This window comes from Vicugna pacos, unplaced genomic scaffold (genome assembly GCF_048564905.1).
Source record: "Vicugna pacos unplaced genomic scaffold, VicPac4 scaffold_21, whole genome shotgun sequence".
Lineage (NCBI taxonomy): Eukaryota > Metazoa > Chordata > Mammalia > Artiodactyla > Camelidae > Vicugna > Vicugna pacos.
In genome coordinates this window covers 19715239-19734505 of record NW_027328742.1, presented here as the reverse complement: position 1 = coordinate 19734505, position 19267 = coordinate 19715239, and the positions used below count along the sequence as shown (strand labels likewise).

The 19267-nt window shown below is 46.8% G+C and overlaps 1 long non-coding RNA gene across 2 annotated transcripts; it reads left to right on the top strand.

The window, feature by feature from the left end:
- The first annotated feature begins 8286 nt into the window (after nt 1-8286).
- LOC140694264 (uncharacterized) lies at nt 8287-18544 on the top strand. Of its 2 annotated transcripts, none has more exons than XR_012070006.1 (3): nt 8287-8457; nt 12704-12846; nt 18313-18544. It is a non-coding gene; the product is annotated as an uncharacterized lncRNA (long non-coding RNA). The 2 variants fall into 2 exon arrangements; XR_012070007.1 differs by lacking the exon at nt 18313-18544 and adding an exon at nt 17122-17232.
- The last annotated feature ends 723 nt before the right edge of the window (nt 18545-19267 follow it).

The window sequence follows — 19267 nt, the reverse complement described above, 5'->3', positions numbered from 1 at the left end:
CCCACTGGGACTGCACCACGCAAAATGAGAAGAATGCTTATCATAAGAATCTGAGTTTGCTGATTGCAGTAGCTTGACCTGATTTTGCTCACCTATTTCCTTCTTCTTGGCATTTAGTCAACATTCAAAATCCGTCTCCTGAGTCAGACCAGACACTAGTCCTTTGTCTGCTGAGTCTGCAGTAGACACTGAAAAAACTTGCCCACTGGATCCTTGGAACCTGGAAGCATTGCATCTCCTCGGGCTCCCAGCCAGAGGTAGCCCCGCGCCAGTCTGTTGGCGTGGAGGCTGCAGGTGAAATGCTCTCCCAAAGGCCTTTTGCCTTTCTTTTAAATACTTGTAAAGGTAATAGATAGTCATTGTAGAAAAAATTGAAGACTGTATCTAAGTAAAAAAGAAGAAAGTTTTTGCAATTGCCCAGGGTTCAATACTGTTAATATTCAAGTGCATGTATAGAAATGTTTATGCCAGTTATAAAACTCTGGGTTTTGAAGTGAAAAAAAAAAGTGAATGAAGGGCCACAAATAGCAAAATATCCTTCTTTCTTATGGGTGAATTTTATTGCATTACATATATGTGCTGCATCTTCTTTATCCATTCATCTACTGATGTGCACTTAGGATGCTTCCATATCTTGGCAATTATAAAGGATGTTGCTGTTAAAAGTGGGGTGTATGTATCTTTTTGAATTAATTTTTATTTTGTGCTTGGCTTTATTCCTTTGATAACTATGTAAGTTTAAAAAGCTAAAGCTCTAAGTGGTCCTAGAAACAATGAACAGTACATATATGTAAATTTTTTTAAATGTGCAGTATATTGTGTATATAGATTTACATGCAATACATTGTATATGTGCAGTCAAATTGTAACAATTCTACCTAATAAAAGTCAAAAATGAAACAAAAAAAAACAAAATTAAAGGAAAAACTAAAAAAAAAAATTCAAGTGCATGTTCTTTTAAACAGACATATGTACATTATACTTTTTGTACCATAATGGAATCATATTGTAGATGCTACTTGAAAATTTGCCTTTTTTCACTTAATATTATATCATTAACATACTACCACATTAATGAATTCACTTGTACCATGAATGTATACTATTCCATTGTAAAGATGTACCATAAGTTATTAAACTACTCCTGTTTTTGAACATTTAGCTTGTTGCCAACATTTTGCTCTTTATTCATCTTTGTGCGTATTTCTTATATACTCATTCAATTTTTTCCATAGAAGACATTTCTGAAATTGGAACTACTGGGTCAAAATGTTTTCAAATTTTAAAGGCCTTTTGGCATATATGTGTATATATATATATATATATATATATATATATATATATGTATGTATATGTATGTATATATGTATATATCCATATCTGGTCAAATTGATTTGTAAATAACTTGTACAAATGTACATGCCCAGCAGCATCATGTGAACACTCATCATCCACATCGTCAACATCATCACCACCACCATCAGCAGCAGCAGCATCATAACAGCTAATGTTTATTGAGCTCTGAGTATGTGCCTGGCAGAGCATTCTAAGCATTTTATTCATAGCAACTCATTTAATTGCCACAATTCCTCTCTGGTGGATACTATAATTATTCAAAATGTATGATGGGGAAACCAGTTATATATGATTGTATTTTAAAAATAGAAGTAGGTGAGTGAAAAAAGGAAAAAAAAACTACCCTTCAATAAATTTTTTTTAAAAGTTATTTCCCCGTCTTAAAATTCCACTCTATTGAGCAGCCACTGTTAAGTTTGTGTGTACTTGTCTAGATGTGTTCTATGCATACAAAAATATGTGTGTGAATGCACTTTGTTTTTTAAAGACAGAAGAGATCATACTATATATATCACCAAACGCCACTGCAATCAGCAGTTTTCTTCCACTGCTATATCATGGCCATCTTTCCATAACAGTTCATGCAAGTTTACCTCACTCCCCTTTACAGTTGCATGACATTCCATTATTTGTACGAATGCGCCATATTGGCTCAGGTCTCTCTCACCTCCCCAACCAGGCTGCAAATTCTGTAAATCTCTAGCACCATTCTTTGTCACTTCGCAAGGTCTGAGCTCATAGACAATGAACACTGAATGGAAAAACTTGTTTTCTGTAGAGTGAATATTTTCCCTGAAAATCCAGGTATATACAATGGAACTGCCTGTTGGAGAAATGCCATCCTAAGCAAGTTATGAATCTCTAAGCTTTAGTTAATGCCTTTAACAACTGGCTGCAGTTAGTTGCACATTTTTGTAGGCGTTGTAACTCCTTTGAAGTTTACCAAGCAGTTGCATCATTCCAAGCATCTCAAGTAGTTTGGAAAATCACTAGAAGTTACTCGAGAGACCTGGGTTCTGGTTATTGATCATGCTGACTGTGACCCTGAGCAGGGCACCTTTCCTTTCTGCTTCTCTTCACTGCTGCATTAGGGGTTGGGACGGGGGTCATGAGGACCCTATCTAGCTATGAGATCCTATGAATTTAAAAGCCAGGGCAGAATCCACCTCTGTGAGCTCTGCATCAGGATGGGCATGACGGCTCATGTTCCCCGAAGAAATCATTTTAACTCTTGGCATGGACGCTTGACATTTTTTAAGATGGAAAAATACAGAAAGGAGAGCATGTCATCTAGTCTTAGTGCATGAAAGAGAAGTGAGCCCCATTTGCTGTAAGGTCCCCCAGAAGCAGAGCAGGAGAAAACCAGCCAATGTTATTCATCCTCTCCTACTTCAAGCACCTTCCAAACAGCTTTGCAACAATGATTTGAAATGCCCTGTTATGAGGGTGCAGGGAAACACTAGGTAGGGTGGTATATAAATTCACTTATTTTATTTAGAAAGTGAAAAAAGGTACCAACTGATACATACACTATGATTAATAATATGAAAAATAGATATAAAAGTGGCAGAAAATGCAACAAAATAGTTTAATGATTATCTCTGGGTTATGGGTGATTTCTATTTTCTTCTCTGTACTTTGCTCAACGTTTCCCTAATAAATAGACATCCCTTTTATAGTCAGAGAAATACAATCAGAAAAACACAAATACTAGTAAAACATCAAAAATACAATTACATTACATTAAAAAATAAAACAATTACATTAAATGCGACTAGGGATCACTAAGTTAAAATCTTTCTTTAACTTTAACTTTACCTCATTCTTTTCCATTTCTGTAAACAGGTATTAATTTTAGAAGGAAAAACAACCCCGCTTAGGGCAGTTGCCTACCCCAAGTTCATTCTCTCCCTTTTCCTTTCTCTCCTTTTCCCCTGAATTTGGTGGGGAAAGTGTCAGTGTACCCTGAAAAAAAATCTGCATCTTCCAGGCTTCCTGGCAGACGGAGGTAGACATTTGGTTTAGTTCCAGCCAATGAAATACAGGTAGGTGTTGTTGAGTGGGCCTCTCAACTGACTTGAGTGCCACGTGCCGGTATGCCCTTCCCTTCTAATTCCTCTCCCTGCCTGGAACTCAGATGTGAGGTCTGGTACTGCAGTGGCCATCTGGTAATGAGGAGACAATTTCAGAGCTAGAAATCATTACATTAAAGCTAGTGGGGCAGAAATAAAGGTCACCTGGGACCTTGGGGGCATCTTGGAGCCACTGGACCACGCTGAACTATCTCCCTGCCAACTTCAAGCCGTAGGAGAGATAATAAAGTCCCCGTCATGTTTAAGCCACTGTGTCTTCTGTCTTTGTTGGTCATAGCTGAGCGCAATTTCCAAGTAATACATCCACTTAAAAAAAAAAAAAGCTTTTAAACTCCTAATCACTCTGACCATCTTAAAACAAGGTTTTAGGAGGAAGGGAATTGAAATTCACTTAGGATGAAAATAAAAAGCAATGTTCTACTGAAAATTAAGGATTGTCTCTGAGGCTCCAATAGATCTAATCTGTTTCACATTGTCAATGTTCCACTCTTGGTGGTAAGTTCATTATTTTTACATCTGGGGACAATAAGTTTGTTACTACATCCTGGCAACGAGGAAATCAATGCAGGGCCATATGCCTAATTGGAGACCATTTGTCACGGTGTATGCTCCTTCCAGAGAATGCAAAACAGACCTTGACAACGTGAGGATAGTTACTCGAAATGTCAGATGGAAAAACATGTTAGAATATGGGGTGTGTGCACGCATCCTGTGAGAGAAAAGGACCCAGCCCTCCGTTCATGCTTCCTCTGCAGCTCCCTGGTCAACAGCAATGCCACAACCCAAGGCACGTTTTCAGGACAAATCCTCCTGCTTCATTCTAAAAGGCCAGGGGAGAAGAAAGGAGAGAGGCAGGGTCAAAAACGCCAGAGCTGGAAGGACCTTGGAAGGTTGTTCATTAACTTCCATGCTTTCTTCCTCTAGGTGAGCAAGTGAGGCTTCGTGCCTCCCAGGAAATTAGTGACTGTTAGAATTGGAACCCAGGACAGCAGCAGAGTCTCACGGCACAGAGGGACGTGGCAGTACCAAGTCGGGGAGGGACCTGCAGCCATTCTCCTGGTGGTTCTGTACAGGCATCTCCATGGAGGAAGAAGCAAAGAGGGAAAGAGGAAGTTGGGTGACTTTGGGGGCCCTGGGGCCAGGATGGGTAGAGAGGTGGGAGGACTTGCCTCTATTGCCCCTGTTTCCCAGCCCCCCTCTTCATTGTGCCTGTGAGGTGACAGCCCTGGTGTCACCCAGGCTGCTTCATCCATCTGCAGATGACCTGCTGCATGTTCCTCGTCTTCCATGTCTGAAGACATCAACGCAGCCCAGCTGCCCCCCTCCTGTGTCTGGGGAAGTCTGTTAGGATACAAGATAGTAATAACTATTCTACAATTGAAATAAAAAGTCCTCTTTTTTCCAACAGGACGAAGATTTCCTAATGCATTCAGTCCTTTACTGGGTCCTATGGGGACTGAAACAGACAGACAAGGCGCTCACCCTTTTGTTGGAGATATTTAAGATTCAGGCAGGAAAGAGAATTCAAAGGAAAGGGGTAGGATTTACAAAAGGAGAAAAACTCACCTTTGCATATTAAAAAAAAAACAAACCAAGAAACTCATCAAGGAATTCTGCCAAAACATCCTTAGCCATACAAAAACCTAGTCTAAACTTGAAAACTACTGCTCTTTATTTGTTTATTTGTCTTTAATTCCATAGATCAAGCTCTTAGACAGGGTACCCATTCCCACTCATCCAGAGCAAAATCTAGGGTTAGGTTGGGAAGGGGAGATTGGAAGCAGATTATTCCCACTGGACATGGACAAAATCAGGAAGCCACACGGTGGTGTGTCTTCAAGGTGAGTGTACGGGGAGGTCCATATGATGTACATAAAAAGTGTAAGCATATGTATACATGTATATACAAAGTATAACTATCTACAAACCTAGACTTATTTAAATATATAGAAAAATGTATACTTATTTAAATACACACACAGATGAGCAATAAAGTTTTCTACACTGAAAGGAACATATGCCCAGATGTGCTTGGAAGCTGCTGGTTTAGACCGTGAGCTTTAGAGTCTTAGCTGCCCCAAACATGTACGATGGGGAAACTGACAGTAGTTCTTAGGGTTGTTGTGAAGATACAGACAGTATATGAAAAGCACTTGGCTGGTTTTCCTGCTACCTGGCAAGCTTCTTGAGGACAGGAACTCACATCTGCTGGCAGCTGGATGTACCCCCCGGGGCCTGGCACCAGGTCTGCACTGAGTGGTTCAGGTATCTGTCAAAGAGGTGCGTGGTTAATAGGTACACTCAGTGGCTTCCCCGTCACCACACCGGTATCTGTGCTACTCCGGCAACAACACTGGAGCATACACAAGTCAGAATGGCACTGTGACCGAGATAACCTTCAATTCACCCCCTATTTAAAAATAGGGAAATCATTCACAAGCTTAGGCTCCTTATTTTTAGTAAAAGACGACTTGCAGACACCTCATCACTGATGGTGATTCATCAGTGTGCTATGACAGTTGTCACCGAGCTTACACCCCATGACCTAATCTGATTGGTTCTTTCATGAGACATGTTTACACAAGTCACCATATAAAGAGTGCTTTTTAAATAAAACCCAGAGAGGTAAAGGAGATGAAATGTATGTAAAGTATTATTGTCATTTGAGAAATCATTTGCTTCTTGTCTGGACCTTCTGGTTTTCCTGCTGAGTATGTTTCTAATGACTGTTACATACAAGTTTTTCTCCAAAATTCTATCCATCACTATATTTATGTCTTCCTCCCCTAACGGCAAGCAACTTTTCACTGATAAATTTCCATGGTAAGAATGTCCTTATCTTTAATTAATTAATTAATTAATTAATTTTTTAATGGAGGTACTGGGGATTGAACCCAGGACCTCATGTGTGCTAAGCATGCACTCTACCACTGAGCTATATTCACCTCTTGGATAAATTGGGAGTTTGAAATTTGCAGATACTAAATACTATATATAAAATAGACAAACAACAAGTTTCTTCTGTATAGCACAATATCTTGCAGTAATCTATAATGAAAAAGAATATGAAAATGAATCTATGTATGTATACAGATGATTGAAACATTATGCTGTACACCAGAAATTGATGCAACATTGCAAATTGACTATACTTTAATAAAAAGGAAGGGAAAAAGAAAGAAAGAAAAGGAAAAAGAACATCCTTATCAATTCTGACAAACAGTTCAGATTCCAAATTCCACTGCCACGTTTTCCTTGAGCCCTTCTTGGGCAATTTTAAGCCTCCCCCACCCCCACCTTGGAGTAGCAGGCTTTTCTCTCCCTTCGTCCCCTCATCCTTCCAACCAAGTCCTCATCTTTCTAGTATCTTCTGAGCCTTGCAATGTCTGTCAACCTTAGATTGCAGCTGAGGCCACCAGGCTGCAGATATGCCAAACAGAGAAGCAGCAGATCCTGGCACATGGCTGGTGTTTAATTAAATAATGGTTGAGTACAGAGAAGCTTTGAGAAAAAAATGTCTGTGCAGACAACTTCCCACTGTCTTGGGAGGATGTGAAATAGCTGAATAGCTGAATAGCTGAATAGCTGAATAACTGAGATCTTTCTTAATCTTAGTGTCACAAAACCCTCATCTGGAAGCCTGACAGCCCAACAAGGTCAAAGTCGAAATGAAACTGTTACAACAGAAGTGGATAATAAGTGCCTTTTACTTTCTTTCAACCACTAGGGTTCTCAGGAAAGATGGAGTCATAAGCCAAGGGCTGTGCTTAGTATTCTTGTGCAATACTGGACCGTGTCTGCCTTCTAGTTTTCAGGGACTTCTGCCCTCATCAAGAGGACTTTGTTATCAGTACTCCCTAAAAAAAAAAGGCAGGGAGAGACAGATTGCAAAAGCGTGGACTTTCTGAACCCAGCAGGCCCCATCAGTCTGTTATGCTGCCTGAGTTCTGGAGAGCCATGGAATTATAGGGGACACTCAGGACTGAGTAGGAATCCCAGGGTCTGCTCATCCCATTCTGCCAACCTAAAAGTTTATGCAAAACAATCTGAAACTTCCCTGGTCTCTAAGATAAGAATAATGTTTCCTCCTCCCACGAATTTTCAGGCTGATTAAATGATGCATCTGGCCCTCACCAAGTGGCTTTTGAAGTGTCTATGGGGTATCTGGAGGAACTTGGCTTCCTTTTTAAAAAAATTTTATTGTTTTGTTGAAGTATAGTCAGTTTATAATGTGTTCATTTCTGGTATGCAGCATAATAATTCAGATATATATATATCTGTGTGTGTGTGTGTGTGTGTGTGTGTATATACAAATATATATATTTGGTTGAATTGAAATTGATAATTCTCATTTAAAAATAATTATATTCCAGAAATATACTTTATATTAAATGGAATTGATGATTTTTACTTACTTACATTGTTTATATAAATAAATATTAATTTAATTCTGATGATTGGCTTTAAATATTTGTATTACTAATTTTATTTTCTATTATTGTAAAATAATAGATATAATGTACAATAATCTTTCTGAGAAGGATTCTATACTATTATTTGAATTAAAAGATTTAGTATATATTTCCTGAAGTATTTTTATTTGTGCCTTGAAATGTTCTTGTAAAGAAATACTCCACAATTCTTGGTGGTAAACATGTCTCTTCTTTAATGTGTGCCTCATATTTATACAGCTTTTATTCATTCATTTATTATAGTGCATTGCCTCATCCAATCACAGTGGGGCTGCGTTTTTTCAGGCGGCGCGGAGGGCAGCCTGACCCGGGGTCCTTGGAGCGGGCGCCGTGGCCACGCCCCCTTCCTGGGGCGGGCCCTGCCTTGTTCCAGTTGCTTCCAGAGAGGATGTACGCCGAAGGGGAGCGGAGCGGTGAGCGCTGTGTGTCCTCCAGGCCTCTCCGCGAACGTGGAGTGGCTCCTGGGGCCCCATGGACGCGGAGTCAAGAGAAAAGGGGTGTTGGAGCCATCGAGGGCATGGGTACTCTTCGAAAAGGTAGGCCCCGCGAACGGCTCCACGAAGCGGCGGGCGGCGGGCGGCGGGCGGCGGCGGCGGCGGCGGCACCCAGCACGCTGCTGGCATCTCTGTTAACGAACAAGGGCCCGGTTCCCGCCGCGCGGAGCAGGAGCGCGGCGGGCTGCGGGCGGCGGCAGAGGGCGCGGGAGGCGGCGGCGGCCAGCGGCGGCGGGAGGCGGGAGACGGCGGCGGGAGGCGGGCGGTGGCGGGAGGCAGCGGCGATGGGCGGCGGCGGCGGCGGCACCCAGCACGCTGCTGTCATCTCTGTTAACGAACAAGGGCCCGGTTCCCGCTACCGGAGCGGGAGCGCGGCGGGCTGCGGGAAGCGGGCGGCGGCGGAAGGCGGGAGACGGCGGCAGGAGGCGGGCGGTGGCGGGCGGCAGCGGCGGCGGGCGGCGGCGGCGGCGGCGGCACCCAGCACGCTGCTGGCATCTCTGTTAACGAACAAGGGCCCGGTTCCCGCTACCGGAGCGGGAGCGCGGCGGGCTGCGGGCGGCGGCAGGCGGCGGCGGGAGGCGGGAGACGGCGGCGGGAGGCGGGCGGTGGCGGGAGGCAGCGGCGGCGGGCGGCGGCGGCGGCGGCGGCACCCAGCACGCTGCTGGCATCTCTGTGAACTAACAAGGGCCCGGTTCCCGCCGCGCGGAGCGGGAGCGCTGCGGGCGGCGGCGGGAGGAGGGAGACGTCGGCGGGAGGCGGGCGGTGGAGGGAGGCAGCGGCGGCGGGCGGCGGCGGCGGCGGCGGCACCCAGCACGCTGCTGGCATCGCTGTGAACGATCAAGTGCCCGGTTCCCGCCGCGCGGAGCAGGAGCGCGGCGGGCGGCGGCAGGCGGTGGCAGGAGGCGGCGGGAGGCGGCAGCGGCGGGCGGCGGCGGGAGGCGGGAGACAGCAGCGGGAGGCGGACGGTGGCTGGAGGCAGCGGCGGCGGGCGGCGGCGGCGGCACCCAGCACGCTGCTGGCATCTCTGTGAACTAACAAGGGCCCGGTTCCCGCCGCGCGGAGTGGGAGCGCGGCGGGCTCCGGGCAGCAGCGGGAGGCAGTGGTGGCGGGAGGCAGCGGCTGCGGGAGGCAGCGGTGGGAGGCGGGCGGAAGGCGGAAGGCGGCTGCGGCAGGCGGAGGCGACAGCAGCGGCCCCCAGCGCACTGCTGGCATCCCTGTGAACGAACAAGGGGGAGGAAGACATGGAGGAGGAGAAGGAGGTGATGGAGGAGGTGGTGGTGGAGGAGGAGGAGGTGGAGGAGTATTATTAAAATAATCCTAAAGATTGTGTCTAATTTCCAAAATAAGATTTAATTAAAGCTACTTCATACGCAACTATTAACAAAGAAAGTAATTGCTGCCAGTCTTCCAGATAGCCTGCAAGGAGTTCCAGAATTGAATTATGGAGAATTAACTGGATAAATCATGCTGGAAGTAGATTTACCACTGGTGCAGCATTTAGCCTCTAATGAAAAGAGCCAGAAGCAGTCTTTCGATGGAATCTCAAAGTACGCTCAGTTCTTTCCTGGTTTCTAGGACCAGGAAAAGCAGTAGTACCTTTCTCTACCTAAAAAGGAATGTGGAGGAGTAGGAGGAGGTGGAGTAGGAGGAGGAGGAGGATGTGGAGGAGAAGGATGTGGAGAATGTGGAGGTGGAGGATTTGGAGGAGGAGGATGTGGAGGATGTGGAGGAGGAGGAGGTGGAGGAGGAGGTGGTGGAGGAGGAGGATGTGGAGGAGGAGGAGGTGGAGGAGGAGGAGGATGTGGAGGAGGAGGAGGAGGAGGAGGAGGAGGAGGTGGGGGAGAAGGAGGTTGTGGAGGAGGAGGAGGTGGTGGAGGACATGGAGGAGGAGGAGGAGGATGTGGAGGAGGAGGATTATTAAAATAATCCTCAAGATTGTGTCTAATTTCCAAAATAATATTTAATTAAAGCTACTTCATACGCAACTATTAACAAAGAAAGTAATTGCTGCCAGTCTTCCAGATAGCCTGCAAGGAGTTCCAGAATTGAATTATGGAGAATTAACTGGATAAATCATGCTGGAAGTAGATTTACCACTGGTGCAGCATTTAGCCTCTAATGAAAAGAGCCAGAAGCAGTCTTTCGATGGAATCTCAAAGTACGCTCAGTTCTTTCCTGGTTTCTAGGACCAGGAAAAGTAGTAGTACCTTTCTCTACCTAAAAAGGAATGTGGAGGAGTAGGAGGAGGTGGAGTAGGAGGAGGAGGAGGATGTGGAGGAGAAGGATGTGGAGAATGTGGAGGAGGAGGATGTGGAGGATTTGGAGGAGGAGGATGTGGAGGATTTGGAGGAGGAGGAGGTGGAGTAGGAGGAGGAGGTGGAGGAGGATGTGGAGGAGGAGGATGTGGAGGAGGAGGATGTGGAGGAGGAGGAGGAGGTGGAGGAGGAGGAGGAGGTGGAGGAGGAGGAGGAGGTGGAGGAGGAGGTGGTGGAGGAGGAGGATGTGGAGGAGGAGGAGGTGGTGGAGGAGATGGAGGAGGAGGAGGAGGAGGAGGATGTGGAGGAGGAGGATTATTAAAATAATCCTCAAGATTGTGTCTAATTTCCAAAATAATATTTAATTAAAGCTACTTCATACGCAACTATTAACAAAGAAAGTAATGGCTGCCAGTCTTCCAGATAGCCTGCAAGGAGTTCCAGAATTGAATTATGGAGAATTAACTGGATAAATCATGCTGGAAGTAGATTTACCACTGGTGCAGCATTTAGCCTCTAATGAAAAGAGCCAGAAGCAGTCTTTCGATGGAATCTCAAAGTACGCTCAGTTCTTTACTGGTTTCTAGGATCAGGAAGAGCAGTACTACCTTTCTCTACCTAAAAAGGAATGTGGAGGAGTAGGAGGAGGTGGAGTAGGAGGAGGAGGTGGAGGAGTATGTGGAGGAGGAGGATGTGGAGGAGGAGGATTTGGAGGAGGTGGAGGAGGTGGAGGAGGAGGAGGAGGTGGAGGAGGTGGAGGAGGAGGTGGAGGAGGTGGAGGAGGAGGATGTGGAGGATTTGGAGGAGGAGGATGTGGAGGAGGAGGATGTGGAGGAGGAGGAGAAGCAGGAGGTGGAGGAGGAGGTGGAGGAGGAGGAGGAGGTGGAGGAGGAGGATGTGGAGGAGGAGGAGAAGCAGGAGGTGGAGGAGTAGGAGGAGCTGGAGGAGGAGGAGGAGGAGGATGTGGAGGAGAAGGATGTGGAGAATGTGGAGGTGGAGGATTTGGAGGAGGAGGAGGTGGAGGAGGAGGAGGTGGAGGAGGAGGAGGTGGAGGAGGAGGATGTGGAGGAGGATGAGGAGGAGGATGTGGAGGAGGAGGAGGAGGATGTGGAGGTGGAGGATGTGGAGGAGGAGGAGGAGGATGTGGAGGAGGAGGAGGATGTGGAGGAGGAGGAGGTGGAGGAGGTGGAGGAGGAGGAGGTGGAGGAGGAGGAGGTGGAGGAGGAGGTGGAGGAGGAGGAGGAGGTGGAGGAGGAGGAGGAGGTGGAGGAGGTGGAGGAGGAGGTGGAGGAGGTGGAGGAGGAGGAGGTGGTGGAGGAGGAGGAGGTGGAGGAGGAGGAGGAGGTGGAGGAGGATTATTAAAATAATCCTGAAGATTGTTTCTAATTTCCAAAATAATATTTAATTAAAGCTACTTTATACGCAACTATTAACAACGAAAGTAATTGCTGCCAGTCTTCCAGATAGCCTGCAAGGAGTTCCAGAATTGAATTATGGAGAATTAACTGGATAAATCATGCTGGAAGTAGATTTACCACTGGTACAGCATTTAGCCTCTAATGAAAAGAGCCAGAAGCAGTCTTTCGATGGAATCTCAAAGTACGCTCAGTTCTTTCCTGGTTTCTAGGACCAGGAAAAGCAGTACTAACTTTCTCTACCTAAAAAGGAATGTGGAGGAGTAGGAGGAGGTGGAGTAGGAGGAGGAGGAGGATGTGGAGGAGAAGGATGTGGAGAATGTGGAGGAGGAGGATGTGGAGGATTTGGAGGAGGAGGATGTGGAGGATTTGGAGGAGGAGGATGTGGAAGAGGTGGAGGAGGAGGATGTGGAGGAGGAGGATGTGGAGGAGGAGGATGTGGAGGAGGAGGAGGAGCAGGAGGTGGAGGAGGAGGTGGAGGAGGAGGAGGAGGAGGAGGAGGAGGAGGTGGAGGAGGATTATTAAAATAATCCTCAAGATTGTTTCTAATTTCCAAAATAATATTTAATTAAAGCTACTTCATACGCAACTATTAACAAAGAAAGTAATTGCTGCCAGTCTTCCAGATAGCCTGCAAGGAGTTCCAGAATTGAATTATGGAGAATTAACTGCATAAATCATGCTGGAAGTGGATTTACCAGTGGTGCAGCATTTAGCCTCTAATGAAAAGAACCAGAAGCAGTCTTTGATGGAATCTCAAGGTACGCTCAGTTCTTTCCTGGTTTCTAGGATCAGAAAGAGCAGTACTACCTTTCTCTACCTAAAAAGGAATGTGGTGGAGGAGGAGGATGTGGAGGAGGAGGAGGTGGTGGAGGAGATGGAGGTGGAGGAGTATGTGGAGGAGGAGGATGTGGAGGAGGAGGATTTGGAGGAGGAGGATGTGGAGGAGTTGGAGGAAGAGGATGTGGAGGAGGTGGATGTGGAGGAGGAGCATGTGGAGGTGGAGGAGGATGTGGAGGAGGAGGAGGTGGAGGAGGAGGAGGTGGAGGAGGAGGAGGAGGTGGAGGAGGAGGTGGAGGAGGAGGAGGAGGAGGTGGAGGAGGAGGTGGAGGAGGAGGTGGAGGAGGAGGAGGAGGTGGAGGAAGAGGAGGAGGTGGAGGAATAGGAGGAGGTGGAGGAGGATTTTTAAAATAATCTTCAAGATTATTTCTTATTTCCAAAATAATATTTAATTAAAGCTACTTCATACGCAACTATTAACAAAGAAGGTAATTGCTGCCAGTCTTCAGATAGCCTGCAAGGAGTTCCAGAATTGAATTATGGAGAATTAACTGGATAAATCAAGCTGGAAGTGGATTTAACACTGGTGCAGCATTTAGCCTCTTATGAAAAGAGCTAGAAGCAGTCTTTCGATGGAATCTCAAAGTACGCTCAGTTCTTTCCTGGTTTCTAGTATCAGGAAGGGCAGTACTGCCTTTCTCTACCAAAAAAGGAATGTGGAGGAGTAGGAGAAGGTGGAGTAGGAGGAGGAGGTGGAAGAGGTGGAGGAGGTGGAGGAGGAGGTGGAGGAGGTGGAGGAGGAGGTGGAGGAGGTGGAGGAGGAGGTGGAGGAGTATGTGGAGGAGAAGGATGTGGAGGAGGTGGAGGAGGAGGAGGTGGAGAAGGAGTAGGTGGTGGAGGAGGAGGATGTGGAGGAGAAGGATGTGGAGAATGTGGAGGAGGAGGATGTGGAGGATTTGGAGGAGGAGGATGTGGAGGAGGTGGAGGAGGAGGATGTGGAGGATTTGGTGGAGGAGGACGATGTGGAGGAGGACAATGTGGAGGAGGACGATGTGGGGGAGGAGGGGGAGGAGGAGTTGGAGGAGGAGGTGGAGGAGGATTATTAAAATAATCCTCAAGATTGTTTCTAATTTCCAAAATAATATTTAATTAAGGCTACTTCATACGCAACTATTAACAAAGAAAGTAATTGCTGCCAGTCTTCCAGATAGCCTGCAAGGAGTTCTAGAATTGAATTATGGAGAATTAACTGGATAAATCAAGCTGGAAGTGGATTTACCACTGGTGCAGCATTTAGCCTCTAATGAAAAGAGCCAGGAGCAGTCTTTCGATGGAATCTCAAAGTACGCTCAGTTCTTTCCTGGTTTCTAGGATCAGGAAGAGCAGTACTACCTTTCTCTACCTAAAAAGGAATGTGGAGGAGTAGGAGGAGGTGGAGTAGGTGTAGGAGGTGGAGTAGGAGGTGGAGGAGGAGGTGGAGGAGGAGGTGGAGGAGGAGGAGGTGGAGGAGGAAGAGGAGGTGGTGGAGGAGGAGGATGTGGAGGAGCAGGAGGTGGTGGAGGAGAAGGAGAAGGAGGAGGAGGATGTGGAGGAGGAGGATTATTAAAATAATCCTCAAGATTGTGTCTAATTTCCAAAATAATATTTAATTAAAGCTACTTCATACGCAACTATTAACAAAGAAAGTAATTGCTGCCAGTCTTCCGGATAGCCTGCAAGGAGTTCCAGAATTGAATTATGGAGAATTAACTGGATAAATCATGCTGGAAGTAGATTTACCACTGGTGCAGCATTTAGCCTCTAATGAAAAGAGCCAGAAGCAGACTTTCGATGGAATCTCAAACTACGCTCAGTTCTTTCCTGGTTTCTAGGACTATGAAAAGCAGTACTACCTTTCTCTACCTAAAAAGGAATGTGGTGGAGGAGGAGGATGTGGAGGAGGAGGAGGTGGTGGAGGAGATGGAGGTGGAGGAGTATGTGGAGGAGGAGGATGTGGAGGAGGAGGATTTGGAGGAGGAGGATGTGGAGGAGTTGGAGGAAGAGGATGTGGAGGAGGTGGATGTGGAGGAGGAGCATGTGGAGGTGGAGGAGGATGTGGAGGAGGAGGAGGTGGAGGAGGAGGAGGTGGAGGAGGAGGAGGAGGTGGAGGAGGAGGTGGAGGAGGAGGTGGAGGAGGAGGTGGAGGAGGAGGAGGAGGTGGAGGAAGAGGAGGAGGTGGAGGAATAGGAGGAGGTGGAGGAGGATTTTTAAAATAATCTTCAAGATTATTTCTTATTTCCAAAATAATATTTAATTAAAGCTACTTCATACGCAACTATTAACAAAGAAGGTAATTGCTGCCAGTCTTCAGATAGCCTGCAAGGAGTTCCAGAATTGAATTATGGAGAATTAACTGGATAAATCAAGCTGGAAGTGGATTTAACACTGGTGCAGCATTTAGCCTCTTATGAAAAGAGCTAGAAGCAGTCTTTCGATGGAATCTCAAAGTACGCTCAGTTCTTTCCTGGTTTCTAGTATCAGGAAGGGCAGTACTGCCTTTCTCTACCAAAAAAGGAATGTGGAGGAGTAGGAGAAGGTGGAGTAGGAGGAGGAGGTGGAAGAGGTGGAGGAGGTGGAGGAGGAGGTGGAGGAGGTGGAGGAGGAGGTGGAGGAGGTGGAGGAGGAGGTGGAGGAGTATGTGGAGGAGAAGGATGTGGAGGAGGTGGAGGAGGAGGAGGTGGAGAAGGAGTAGGTGGTGGAGGAGGAGGATGTGGAGGAGAAGGATGTGGAGAATGTGGAGGAGGAGGATGTGGAGGATTTGGAGGAGGAGGATGTGGAGGAGGTGGAGGAGGAGGATGTGGAGGATTTGGTGGAGGAGGACGATGTGGAGGAGGACAATGTGGAGGAGGACGATGTGGGGGAGGAGGGGGAGGAGGAGTTGGAGGAGGAGGTGGAGGAGGATTATTAAAATAATCCTCAAGATTGTTTCTAATTTCCAAAATAATATTTAATTAAGGCTACTTCATACGCAACTATTAACAAAGAAAGTAATTGCTGCCAGTCTTCCAGATAGCCTGCAAGGAGTTCTAGAATTGAATTATGGAGAATTAACTGGATAAATCAAGCTGGAAGTGGATTTACCACTGGTGCAGCATTTAGCCTCTAATGAAAAGAGCCAGGAGCAGTCTTTCGATGGAATCTCAAAGTACGCTCAGTTCTTTCCTGGTTTCTAGGATCAGGAAGAGCAGTACTACCTTTCTCTACCTAAAAAGGAATGTGGAGGAGTAGGAGGAGGTGGAGTAGGTGTAGGAGGTGGAGTAGGAGGTGGAGGAGGAGGTGGAGGAGGAGGTGGAGGAGGAGGAGGTGGAGGAGGAAGAGGAGGTGGTGGAGGAGGAGGATGTGGAGGAGCAGGAGGTGGTGGAGGAGAAGGAGAAGGAGGAGGAGGATGTGGAGGAGGAGGATTATTAAAATAATCCTCAAGATTGTGTCTAATTTCCAAAATAATATTTAATTAAAGCTACTTCATACGCAACTATTAACAAAGAAAGTAATTGCTGCCAGTCTTCCGGATAGCCTGCAAGGAGTTCCAGAATTGAATTATGGAGAATTAACTGGATAAATCATGCTGGAAGTAGATTTACCACTGGTGCAGCATTTAGCCTCTAATGAAAAGAGCCAGAAGCAGACTTTCGATGGAATCTCAAACTACGCTCAGTTCTTTCCTGGTTTCTAGGACTATGAAAAGCAGTACTACCTTTCTCTACCTAAAAAGGAATGTGGAGGAGTAGGAGGAGGTGGAGTAGGAGGAGGAGGAGGATGTGGAGGAGAAGGATGTGGAGAATGTGGAGGAGGAGGATGTGGAGGATTAGTAGGAGGAGGATGTGGAGGATTTGGAGGAGGAGGATGTGGAGGAGGAGTAGGTGGAGGAGGTGGAGGTGGTGGAGGAGGAGGTGGAGGAGGAGGTGGAGGAGGTGGAGGAGGAGGAGGAGGTGGAGGAGGAGGAGGTGGAGGTGGAGGAGGACGAGGAGGAGGTCGAGGAGGAGGTGGAGGAGGAGGAGGTGGAGGAGGAGGAGGATGTGGTGGAGGAGGAGGAGGAGGATGTGGAGGAGGAGGAGGTGGAGGTGGAGGAGGAGGAGGAGGTGGAGGTGGAGGAGGAGGAGGAGGAGGTGGAGGAGGATTATTAAAATAATCCTCAAGATTGTTTCTAATTTCCAAAATAATATTTAATTAAAGCTACTTCATACGCAACTATTAACAAAGAAAGTAATTGCTGCCAGTCTTCCAGATATCCTGCAAGAGTTCCAGAATTGAATTATGGAGAATTAACTGGATAAATCAAGCTGGAAATGGATTTACCACTGGTGCAGCATTTAGCCTCTAATGAAAAGAGCCAGAAGCAGTTTTTCGTTGGAATCTCAAAGTACGCTCAGTTCTTTCCTGGTTTCTAGGATCAGGTATAGCAGTACTACCTTTCTCTACCTAAAAAGGAATGTGGAGGAGTAGGAGGAGGTGGAGTAGGAGGAGGAGGTGGAGGAGGTGGAGGAGGAGGTGGAGGAGTATGTGGAGGAGGAGGTGGAGGAGGAGGAGGTGGAGGAGGAGGTGGAGGAGGAGGAGGTGGAGGAGGAGGTGGTGGAGGAGGAGGACGTGGAGGAGGAGGAGGTGGTGGAGGAGATGGAGGAGGAGGAGGAGGATATGGAGGAGGATTATTAAAATAATCCTCAAGATTGTGTCTAATTTTCAAAATAATATTTAAATAAAGCTACTTTATACGCAACTATTAACAAAGAAAGTAATTGCTGCCAGTCTTCCAGATAGCCTGCAAGGAGTTCCAGAAGTGAATTATGGAGAATTAACTGGATAAATCATGCTGGAAGTAGATTTACCACTGGTGCAGCATTTAGCCTCTAATGAAAAGAGCCAGAAGCAGTCTTTCGATGGAATCTCAAAGTACGCTCAGTTCTTTCCTGGTTTCTAGGACCAGGAAAAGCAGTACTACCTTTCTCTACCTAAAAAGGAATGTGGAGGAGTAGGAGGAGGTGGAGTAGGAGGAGGAGGAGGATGTGGAGGAGAAGGATGTGGAGAATGTGGAGGAGGATGATGTGGAGGATTTGGAGGAGGAGGATGTGGAGGATTTGGATGAGGAGGATGTGGAGGAGGTGAAGGAGGAGGATGTGGAGGAGGAGGAGGTGGAGGATTTGGAGGAGGATGTGGAGGAGGTGAAGGAGGAGGATGTGGAGGAGGAGGAGGTGGAGGAGGAGGTGGAGGAGGAGGTGGAGGAGGAGGAGCTGGAGGAGGAGGAGGAGGAGGAGGTGGAGGAGGAGGATGTGGAAGAGGAGGAGGAGGTGGAGGAGGAGGAGGTGGAGGAGGATTATTATAATAATCCTCAAGATTGTTTCTAATTTCCAAAATAATATTTAATTAAAGCTACTTCATACGCAACTATTAACAAAGAAAGTAATTGCTGCCAGTCTTCCAGATAGCCTGCAAGGAGTTCCAGAATTGAATTATGGAGAATTAACTGCATAAATCATGCTGGAAGTAGATTTACCACTGGTGCAGCATTTAGCCTCTAAAGAAAAGAGCCAGAAGCAGTCTTTCGATGGAATCTCAAAGTACGCTCAGTTCTTTCCTGGTTTCTAGGACCAGGAAAAGCAGTACTACCTTTCTCTACCTAAAAAGGGATGTGGAGGAGTAGGAGGAGGTGGAGTAGGAGGAGGAGGAGGATGTGGAGGAGAAGGATGTGGAGAATGTGGAGGGGGTGAATGTGGAGTATTTGGAGGAGGAGGATGTGGAGGATTTGGAGGAGGAGGATGTGGAGGAGGTGGAGGAGGAGGATGTGGAGGAGGAGGATGTGGAGGAGGAGGATGTGGAGGAGGAGGTGGAGGAGGTGGAGGAGGAGGTGGAGGAGGAGGTGGAGGAGGAGGAGGTGGAGGAGGAGGAGGTGGAGGAGGAGGAGGTGGAGAAGGAGGAGGAGGAGGAGGTGGAGGAGGAGGATGTGGAGGAGGAGGAGGAGGAGGATGTGGAGGAGGAGGAGGAGGATTTGGAGGAGGAGGATGTGGAGGAGGAGGAGGATGTAGAGGCGGAGGAGGATGTGGAGGAGGAGGAGGAGGATGTGGAGGAGGAGGATGTGGAGGAGGAGGTGGAGGAGGAGGAGGAGGTGGAGGAGGAGGTGGAGGAGGAGGAGGTGGAGGAGGAGCAGGTGGAGGAGGAGGTGGAGGAGGAGGAGGAGGTGGAGGAGGATTATTAAAATAATCCTGAAGATTGTTTCTAATTTCCAAAATAATATTTAATTTAAGCTACTTCATACGCAACTATTAACAAAGAAAGTAATTGCTGCCAGTCTTCCAGATAGCCTGCAAGGAGTTCCAGAATTGAATTATGGAGAATTAACTGGATAAATCATTCTGGAAGTAGATTTACCAC